Source organism: Podarcis muralis, chromosome 2 (assembly GCF_964188315.1).
Source record: "Podarcis muralis chromosome 2, rPodMur119.hap1.1, whole genome shotgun sequence".
NCBI classification, from domain to species: Eukaryota; Metazoa; Chordata; class Lepidosauria; order Squamata; family Lacertidae; genus Podarcis; species Podarcis muralis.
In genome coordinates, this window is record NC_135656.1 from 7,173,545 (window position 1) to 7,185,136 (window position 11,592).

An 11,592-nucleotide genomic window follows, 5' to 3' on the forward strand; every position below is an offset into this window, starting at 1 on the left:
GTCCCTGCTCCTGCCAACCTAGTAGTTCGAAAGCACACCAAAAAGTGCAAGTAGATAAATAGGTACCACTCCGGCGGGAAGGTCTACAGCGTTTCCGTGCGCTGCTCTGGTTCGCCAGAAGTGGCTTAGTCATGCTGGCCACATGACCCAGAAGCTGTACGCCGGCTCCCTCGGCCAATAAAGCGAGATGAGCGCTGCAACCCCAGAGTCGGTCACGACTGGACCTAATGGTCAGGGGTCCCTTTACCTTTACATGTAGAGAGCAGGGCTGCAGGGCTGCATTTGCAAAGCAGTTCGTTTTAAGCAGGGCGGGGAGACTGCAGGAGCCACGGTGCTCTCAGTCCTGAAGTTGGCTAATGAAGGAGAGAAAGGGTCCATTGGCAAGGAGAAATTGGGGGGGGGGGGCAAACTGAACGCTTAAGCTTTTCTCTGCCAGCCAAGTCCCATTAAACACACACACACACAACCTTCCCAATCTACTCCCCAGCCCCACAATGCTCCAAGACCAGAAATAAACCCAGCCGGGAGGCAAAAAATCCTTCTGCTCACCAAGTCTGCCTTAAAATTCCCCTCCAGCTCATTACTGTTGAGAAGCACCAGAAAAAGCTGACTTCTACCAGGTCCCACTTATTTCTCCATCTAGCCAAGTATTGTCAGCTTTGACAAGCTCTCCAAGGCCTATCTCATCAGCTGAACACTTATTCTTTTAGATGGAGATGGCATGGATTACACCTAGGGGTTTGGGCATGCACTCCACCACTTAGAGTGGTGAGAGACAGTGTGGTGCAGTGGTTAAGAGCGGTAAACTTGTAATCTGGTGAACCGGGTTCGCGTCTCCACTCCTCCACATGCAGCTGCTGGGTGACCTTGGGCCAGTCATACTTCTTTGAAGTCTCTCAGCTCCACTCACCTCACAGAGTGTTTGTTGTGGGGGAGGAAGGGAAAGGAGAATGTTAGCCACTTTGAGATTCCTTAAAGGGTGTAGGGACCCCTGACCATTAGGTCCAGTCGTGCCTGACTCTGGGGTTGTGGCGTTCATCTCGCTTTATTGGCCAAGGGAGCCGGTGTACAGCTTCCAGGTCATGTGGCCAGCATGACTAAGTCGCTTCTGGCCGTTTACCTTCCCGCAGGAGCAGTACCTATTTATCTACTTGCACTTTGACATGCTTTCGAACTGCTAGGTTGACAGGAGCAGGGACCGAGCAACGGGAGCTCACCCCGTCGCAGGGATTCGAACCGCCGACCTTCTGATCAGCAAGTCCTAGGCTCTGTGGTTTAACCCACAGCGCCACCCGCGTCCCTTGAGACTCCTTAGGGTAGTGATAAAGCAGGATATCAAATCTAAACTCTTCTTCTTCTTCTTAGCTAGAAAATAATAATATTTCAGAGAAACTGACTTCTGTGGGAGAAGGGAAGGCAGCAGTGCTCAAACTGACCCCTTCAGGATAGGAGGGTGCAGAAGAAGATATGATATATGGAAGCTGGAGAATTCTGGCAGGAGCAGGAATTCCTGCAATTTGCATGTTTGTCTGAGGTCAGAAGCAGCAATCATGCAAGCATTTTTTTAGTCCACAAACATTGTAATTATGTTGTGCGTTGTTTTGTTTTTATGTCTCCCTTTGATTGGAATGCATTGCAATTAATTACACAATTAATTATATGCATTTTGGCCATCCCGGAAAGCAAAAGGAACAAAGTAGGTTTTAGGGAGGAAATTGGTTCCTGCTTACATTCCTAGGATGAAGCTATGCGCTCCTTAATTTTGCTCCCAGCGCTGTGAGAAGAATGAGGCCAAGTGAGGAATCATTAAGGGAAATGATCATTACTGATCACCACCTACTAGAGAATTATCTGGAAGGGACGCCGTGTTGTTGCGAAGAGCTCAGAAGAGGCCCACAATTCCAGCTATGTTGCTGGGGGAGTCAACACTCCAGTTTAACTCATCATACCTGAATTCCATGGCCCAAGAGCTGTGCGCTTTTTCTTCCTCCCCTGCCCCCTCCTCGTGCTTCTAAGCATGCACTCAGGGTGCCATCTAGAGCTTTCCAAGGTTACTGTCATGCATCAACGTTTGGCCTTTGCATTGCTCACACTGGGGATAGAGACATTTCCAAGCTGACTTAACAAGTCTGTCTATCATCTCAAGTTGCCAAATGTGCGTGCTGCAAAAACGTAGCAGGATTATGCTTTCACAGCACAGGGGACGGGGAGAGAGAGCTTTGCCATCTCTCCTTCCTCATGGAGCTGGTTAAAGGATTCTGGAAACATTTCCTCCTCTCCCAGTCTGTAACACGGGACCCACTTTTATTTTTTTCCTTTACATATTGTTTGTCTTTCTTACCGTACCTTGGAAGCAAAGCTTTGCTGAGGAGCCAAGCCGAGCTGAAAGCGAAGATTTAATGTGTGGGAAGAGGAGAAGGTTGAGACTGAGGCCAAGCCTTGAGAAGACAGCTTCTAGTTCTTCTACCATCCTGTAATATTATTATTATTATTGTTTATTAAATCTGTATACAGGCCTTCGTCCGAAGATCCCAGGGCAGTTCCCAACAGAAAAAAAATATAAAATGAGAACACAAAATGCATAATAAAACAAAAGCAAGGCAATAAACCCCACACACGTACACACAATATTCATGAATAGTGTGTTTTTTGGTACTAGCTGGGATTCCTTTTGAATTAATTTTCAATTTTAATATTGGACTGCCTTGACCTCATCCCCCACCTTCAAAACACATTATCATTAACCTGCAACGGTTACTTCCACAGCACATGTTTAAAGCACATTTATGGCACTTGAATAGTCACGCGTGTTAACAGGAAGGAACGGGGTGGGGAACCTGAGACCCTCTGCAAGTTGTTGGGCCACGTGAGCACTGTCATCCCGGTCCATTGGCCATGGTGGCTGGGCCTGACCGGAGCTGGAGCCCAACAAGATCTGCAGGGCCAAAGATTCCCAACCTTGGAATAAAATATGCTCAACATGTTACACACTGAATAATGTGGTAGAATCCTGAAATGCTCTACTTCAGATTGGGGATGGCAAGGGGTCATACTTTGAAGATAAGGAGCATGCCATGGAGATGGGTTCTAACCTTAACTTTCTCCCAGACATGCTAATGTTCTAAATGTATAGGAATGCAAAATTTTATCCTTGAAGGAATATTCACATGTGCAATATTATTTTTTATTATTATTCATTTAACTTCTATACTGCTTTATCATAGGATCATAAAACTGAAGAGTTGGAAGGCAACCCAAGTGTCATCTAGTCCAATCTCATTTTTAAAACATCAAATAAAACATTATAGAAGAAAGTCAAATATATATGTTCAAAGCGTTCAATGCAATACTACCCCCCACCCCACCCCATTGCCCTTCAAGAAGGTTGTAAAGTCTGGAAAAATCTTTGCCACTTAATTCTAGTAATGATAAATTAGTCCTACGTAAATGGAGGAGATGTGGTTAGCATTTGACCTGTTGGCAGAAGGAATGAGTCAATTAAGGAGCTTTCCCCATCTATTGGGTTTGGTCAGCAATCTAAACAATCCTAGCTCTTCAAAGGAATCCACTCCAGTCACACCTGGATGCATCTGAACAAAGATGGAGTTGTCTGGAGCTGACTCTGAATGATTCATTTCTGGAGAAATCGTCTTGCATTCTGTGGATTCCATTCAGGAGGATGTGTTGCCTTCTCAGTGAGATGGGGAGCTGGTGCACTTTACTGGCAAAGAGGGCGATCTGGTTTCAAATCACACCTCAACCATTAGCTGTCTAGGTGGGCCAAGATAAGGCACTTGCTTTCTGCCTCAGCATCTCATCTGCAAAATGGGGAGAATAACACTGACCTTCCTTAGGAGGTTGGTGGCTGATAGATGACTGTAAGACTGTCTGTAAAATGCTTTGAAGACCAATAATGCTACTGATTTATTTGATTAAAAGATTGGCTCTGCAGGGCTTGGGAGAACCCCCAACATCACTACAGCGTTCTCTTAAAAATTACTTAAAACTAGATTTTAAAAACCCAGATGAACAAGCGGTGAAAACAAAACACCACAAATAAAACCGTTTTAATGGGGAGTCACAAAAGTTCTTGGGGGTCCAGATCAAAAGACAGATTATGTGCCAAGGAGAAAGCTAAATCAATTTCACAGAGTTTCCAACAATCAGAAACAATTTGACAGCATCTTGGTGACTTCAGAATAAGTACAATCCCATTCTCATGTAAGTGAAGGGGTAGTAAAGGTCAGGCTATGTGGATTTTTCTTCCAGTGAATGCTAAAGTCTTAACTTGATGTGCTTTTAAACTCCCCGTGTAGATGTATCTCCTGGCCCAGTCAGAAAAATCGACATATATTATTTCCACACTTCACATGGTTGCTGCAGGAAACAGTGGGGTGATGCTAGGAGTGGGTGACTATGTCAGTTCTGGTTTTTCTCTTTCTCACTTTTCCCTCCTAAGTTCAATTCTCCACCTCTCTACATCAGAAAAATCTTCATGAAAATTCATCATCATTTCATTGCACATTTATCCTAATAGAGACACTTTAATGAATGTTTTCCTAACATGCAAATTTTGCAAAGCTAATATAATGCATTTTTGTATGTTATTTTTGCTAATATATGCAATTATAGCCACACTTTCACCTCGAATATGCATTTTTGGTACATACTATTTGGCTGGCGAACCGCACTGCAAAGTTCAGAGAAGTGTGAATTTTGAAGGCTGTCTGTGTTTCACTTTGTGGATTGGTTCAGAAAGCATGGATTGGGTATGTTTGCCTTTAAATTAGAACTGGATCAAATTTCTCCCCCCAACCCTAATATTCATATTGCTAATATTTATGCATCACTGCAGAAATCAGAACAGGAGAAGAGGTGGGATTCCTGCAGTGTGAATGGATTCAATGTCCTGGGGGCAGGGGGAAAGCAGAGGTCTTTATTTAACACAGTAAAGCATACATGTTTCATATCAGATTTCTCTGGCAGGTAAGGTGTGCTGTGATTTCCCCTGCATGCACATGATCTTTTTCCCCTGCAAAGAAAGAAAGAAAGAAAGAAAGAAAGAAAGAAAGAAAGAAAGAAAGAAAGAAAGAAAGAAAGAAAGATCTTTTTAGAAGAGACGGAGAGAGCAGCTCCACCCAACTGAGGAAATGTTCACCATTTTTCCAGACAAGTCCAGTCTCTTACATAGGTGTGGCAAAGTACGGCAAGTGTTCTTGTTTGCCTTATAAGGCCATCTCTTGCTCTTCTCGCTGATCGGCCGGCCAATCAGGAGAGGAATGCCAGCATTCCAACCTCAACCGAGTCTTGCAACATCTGCCAGGGCTTAAAAGAAAAAAAAAAATCTTTGAGCTCACCAGGTGCATTGGCAGCAGCGCACACAGGCTTGGAGGTGGTGAGGTAGCCAAAACCACTCCCAACAGCTCAGTCTGTGGCTTTCGAGCAAGGCTGAAATTCAGCACTCAAGGCCTGGTGTCCATTTTTTCTTTTTCTTTTTTGAATCCCACCGAAACCAATTCCTTGAGTAACAGATTGCCCAGGCATTTTGCAATGTTACTGGGGCAATGTTACTGAGAACTGAAGTGTCTTATTCAGGTGTGTGGAATACATGATATCCAGAGTGCCTATGAACTGGTGCTCGCATCACATCCACAACATGGAGACTGCTTCCATTTCTTCCATGTATCAAAGGACGAGTCCTTCTTGAGAAATGGCTTGCCACAACCACCACACTAATCAGGCAATTCCCCACCACCACCACTCTGTAAAGGTAAAGGACCCCTGACGGTTAAGTCCAGTCGCGAACGACTCTGGGGTTGCGGTGGTCATCTCGCTTTACTGGCCAAGGGAGCCGGCGTTTGTCCGCAGACAGTTTTTCCAGGTCATGTGGCCAATATGACTAAGCCGCTTCTGTCAAAACCAGAGCAGCACACGGAAACGCCATTTACCTTCCTGCCAGATACCTATTTATCTACTTGCACTTTGACAGGTTTTCGAACTGCTAGGTTGACAGGAGCTGGGACAGAGCAACGGGAGCTCACCCTGTCATGGGGATTCGAACTGCTGATCTTCCGATCGGCAAGCCCTAGGCTCAGTGGTTTAGACAACAGCGCCACCCGTGCTATGCCACACCAATTTTGTGTTGTGCGTGATGATGTGCAGAATATTCATATAATCCATGTGTGAGCCACTTCACACAGCTGACCCCCACAGGGAGTTTGTCAGTCACACCATGTGCAGCAGCCCAATGCACAATCATAAAATAACATCACTGAGCATTCTGCTCTCTTTTTAGAAGAAGAAGAAGAGGAGGAGTTTGGATTTGATATCCCGCCTTTCACTCCCCTTCAGGAGTCTCAAAGTGGCTCACATTCTCCTTTCCCTTCCTCCCCCACAACAAACACTCTGTGAGGTGAGTGGGGCTGAGAGACTTCAGAGAAGTGTGACTGGCCCAAGGTCACCCAGCAGCTGCATGTAGAGGAGCGGAGACGCGAACCCGGTTCCCCAGATTACGAGACTACCGCTCTTAACCACTACACCACACTGGCTCCAGTGGCTTTTAAACACTTCAGTACATATTTTAATGCCCTGAGTGTCTGGAAGGTCATCTTTGCAGAGTTCTTAGCTACTACCCATAAAAGCTGTGTCTTTACATATGAATATTAGAAGAGTCTGCTGGAAGAGGCCAATGGCTTGTCTAATCCACCATCCCGGTTCTCACAGTGGCCAACCAGATGACTATGGGAAACTCACAAGCAGGACATAGCTAATGGACATACCACTCCTTTCAAAAGTTCTGTGCACTGGCTGAGGCTGATGGGAATTGAAGTCCGAGAACCTATGCAAAACCACAAATTCCTCACCCCTACACTAGAGGCAGGGAGGAGGGGAAAGCAATGTTATAAAAGTGCTCAGTGAGAGGGTACAGAATGGTAGACGTCCCCTGGATGAAATCTGCAAGCCCTAATGTATGCCCTCCTATAGCTTTCTGGAAACAGTAGCTCTGGGAGACTGCACAAAAGGTACTGGGTCTCTCCCACACCAAATTAGAGCATGCTGTCAATAATTGTACATCCCTTTTAAAGCTGCAAAATGTTGCAGATTTCCTGGTGGCTGCTCCCACTTCCTGATCCACAAATCAGCCGAGCAGCTCTCTGGGAAAATGAGCTGGCAGCTGTTCTAATTCCATTCCATTTCCACGTAACCCTTTGCACACAGGAAACTGAGGCTGACCTATAGCGACTTGCTGAAGCCAATCCAATGAGTCCGTGGCAGAAATGAGATTTGAAACCAGGTCTGCAAAATCCATCTCCAGCTCTATCCACTTCTATCATGGAGTCTTGGTTTTGGGGCTGTGTGTATACTCTTGTCTTCCATTTGGGAAATGTATGTGTGCACATGCAGAGCTGAAAGGCATGTGCCTGAACGAACATGACCAGGAATTTCCAGGCAGCTAATAACTTCCCTGCTAAACTTCCAAGTTACAAAGCTATCTAGCCTTGGTTAGATCAGAAGGAACGTGTGTCTGCCAACCTAGGAAGGATGGAAGGAAGGAGAGGTCCTTAAATGTTGCTTTTAGTTTGTGAGTCTGTGGGCAGGGACTTGTGTGTTTTATATAAAATGCCTAGTGCATATTACGCCATGCAATATCACTTCCTGGAGGGAAATATATCATATATCTCAATTCATACAGAAAGGCATTCTGCAAGGCCCCAAAGAACTTTGCGCCCAGTGTCAGATGGTAACAGGCCCTTCTAGGGTGGCCTAATGAAAAAGAGGGCTTGCACCTATAAGAATTGTGCAGAAAAGGGAATTTCAGCAAATCCAACTTTTTATGCGAGAGGTGGGGGGTTCTTATTTGCCTTCGGTACTACAGTGGTACCTCGGGTTAAGTACTTACTGTATTTTTTGCTCTATAAGACTCACTTTTTCCCTCCTAAAAAGTAAGTGGAAATGTGTGTGCGTCTTATGGAGCGAATGCAGGCTGCACAGCTATCACAGAAGCCAGAAAAGCAAGAGGGATTCCTGCTTTCACTGCACAGTGATCCCTCTTGCTGTTCTGGCTTCTGAGATTCAGAATTTTTTCTCTCTTGTTTTCCTCCTCCAAAAACTAGGTGTGTCTTGTGGTCCGGTGCATCTTATAGAGCGAAAAATACGGTAATTCGTTCCGGAGGTCCGTTCTTAACCTGAAGACCACTTTAGCTAACGGGGCCTCCTGCTGCTGCCGCACTGCCAGAGTACAATTTCTGTTCTCATCCTGAAGCAAAGTTCTTAACCTGAGGTACTATTTCTAGGTTAGCGGAGTCTGTAACCTGAAGCATATGTAACCCGAGGTACCACTGTTCTGGCAAGGGTCTACTGGTAACCAAGGATCGCCACCAGCACCTTCACAAAAGGTGGGTGGCTAAGTTTTGTTTCTCTCTATGCAATCATAAAACAGATTGGACAAGCTGTTCTCACAAGGGTGGAGTCCTTTTAATTGCATACTTCACGTCTTCCTCCAAGCTTCAAGTGAACTAGAACAACAGCGCCACCAAGTGGCCAGTCTGAAAATTGTGGACAGGCAGCAAAGGAACATTCAGGCAAGTTAAAGGAGAGCTGTTGCTCTGGACACTATGCTCCAAGGACAGATGTGCAGCCATATTGCCTTTCCCCTTTTCTCCCACTGCCACCCATTCATGAGAACCTGGTTTTAATTTATTTTTGCTTTTAAAGTTTCAAGCCCTTGTGATGTTGTTGACACTGCACTGAGAAACACGAGGGCAGTAACGGGAAGAAGTCGGAGGGGAAACCTCACATTTAGATGGTAAGGTTGAGGTCATATTCCCCTGAAGACATTGAATGATTCTGTCCCTCCTGCAGCCACACAATGTCTTTGCAGGATGTGGTGGGACCCCAGCCTATACAAACAAAAAACCAAAGGCCTGGGCATCAAAGTAAAAAGCAATGTGTGTGCAAAATAAGCAGCTTAGCACATAGTGCTGTGGCTTGCATGGGTCATTCTGCGTGCAAATGTTGAGGTTTCTTGGTACAAAGTATGGATTTCTTAGACACGGACTTTAAATTTAGTTTGCTGCTGCGCATACAATGGAATGAAAGCCTTCTCGGGTTCCTAATCAGGCGAGCTTCTTAGACCCCATCTGCACTATACATCTAAAGCGGGATGATGCTATTTTAGACAGCCACGACTTCCCCCAAAGAATCATGGGAAGTGTAGTTCATTAAGGGAGCTGAGAGTTGTTAGAAGACTGCTGTTGCCTTCACAGAGCTACAGTTCCTGGAGTTTCCTGGGAAGAAGGATTGACTATTAAACCACTCTGAAAACTGTAGCTCCATGAGGGGACTAATGGTCTCCTGACAACTCTCTGTACCCTTAACAAATTCCTAGGATTCTTTAAGTGCAGGTAGGGCCTAGATGCTTCATTTTTATTATTTTTGAAGCAAGCTGAAGTTTCCCCTGATGAGTGGCAGCCTCACAGGTATCCAAGAGTGAGATTAATTCTTTCTTTAAGTGATTATGGGCCTTCAAACCAATGGTGCTTCGAGCCTCTCGCTATTTTACGGAGGGATTCAATCACATACTGGCAGATTCAAGCCTGTTCTCCAACCGCCCACCCACTGGACTTCTTGTGGTAAAAAAAGTGACAGGAAAGTATGGAACAACACTTGCTTGGTGCAACTTTGTCTAAACCGCCCACAAACAAATCTGAATGAACGCTCATTAATTAGCCAATTCTGTCTAACCTCGCTGCAAACAAATCAGGATGAATGCTCAGTAAAGAGCTTGTCTAGAAGCGGACTGAGCTGGAGAAATGAAGAAAGCATTATTTCATTGTTTGCATTTCAAGCCAAAGGAGGTGCACACAGCCAGCTAAAGGCTTCCGTGATGATTTTGAGAATGCCTATAATTACTGGAGACTTTGTGTTTAAGTTTCTTACATGGATTTATATGTGATGACTGTATCTGGTTGTTTTAATCCTTGTGGTACAACGCCCTGAGCTCAGGTTAGGTACAAGAATGCAGCTGGTAGATAAATAAAGTTAAAAATACCACCAAGCAGCTATTTTGTAGGGTGAGCTGGGAGCTGAGTCTAGTCTCCAGTTCCCTATCCCACACAGCTGATGTGCAGGATATTAACCTTTTGTAAGTGGCTCTGTGGGTTTGACAGTGCTGGGAATAGGAAATGCAGCCCTATCCATGTTGAATCGTGTTTGCGTTGAGGTTGAGGGGATTGTCAACTGCCCCATGGACCACCCCTCTCGCCATGGGCATCTATGGTGCTTTGCCAGTCTATGCCTGAGAGGCTGGTTCTGCAACTGGGCTGAAAGGCGGAAAAATCACTGCAAACCAGCCCTTTGAGAAGGCAGAAGGGCAAGAGCGAGGAATGAACAGAATGCACTGGTTTGGTAGTTTTGTAGCTTGGCTTCCCTGTAGTAAGTCGGGGGGGGGGGAGGAATAACTGAGCTCACTGCCAGAGCACCCACAGAGTCAAAAATCCAGCCTGGTTCACTTAACATAAAACCAGTGAGCCTCCTGCCACCACCAGCAGCACTAGGAATGGGCAAATCTGTCCATTTAGGCTTCTCATTTTTCCAGTCTCAAGTTCAGCTCTCACTACTTCCACATCAGTTTGCAATGTTTTGTGTTTTTGTTTTAAAAAAAGTCCTCATAAAAATCCATCGTCATTTCTCCTAATTACTCATTTCTGCAAAGCAATTCCCCATAACATAATGCTTTTTTTTGTTGCTTTCAGGTATATGCACATTTTAAAAATGCATGCTCAACCCTAGAATGTGCATTTTGAGACACATTACTTGGCTGGAGAAACGCATTGCAAAATTCTGAGAACTGCGAACTTTGGAGGGTTGCTGTGTTTTGGATGGCATGTTGTTAAAAAAGGGTAAATTAGGTACATTCACCTTTAAATGTGAACTGAATCGAAGTTCCTACCCCCATCCCTCCCCCCGCAACTTTGTTAAATACTAGGCCTTATGTGAGCAATTGTGCATGGCTGTGGTATTTCATAGTCCAGGGTGGAGGAGCACTGTTGAGGGCCAAAGGACAGGTAAAAGGGTGAGTCACTCCCAAGGGCAGGGCAGGCGAGACGGAAGGAGAGAGAAATGGCACACTCAAAAGCTTTCTGCCCCATTTCCCCCCGCCCTCTGCAGCTGGTTGTGGGAAATAAGGCTGCAATTGTGAGACTCTAAGAAGGGGATTAAAAGGAACTCTGCTATCAAAATGGGTGGAACAAAGAACCAGCACTTCAGAGTTGGCTGCTTGATCTGGCAAGGCCCTAGGTGGCAGGTGGCCAGGTATAGGCTGCCTCTGCTGCGTAGCAATGGGAAAGACTCTGCCCTCTTCCTGCTGGAGCCTGCGAGTATTTGTGAGCCTAGCAGACACACCCTCTGATTCAGGGATTTGGAAGAGAGAGAAAACATATCTGAAAGGAGCCACCTCATCGCTGAGGAATCCCAGGGTGGGGAGCTGCCAGCAGGAGCTGGGATGGAGGGGTTGAGGTGCGGGAAGGCCCATGGAGAAAATCGGTCTAGGCAGCTCTAGCGCAAAGGACAGTTTTTCCTCTCCAACCAGTG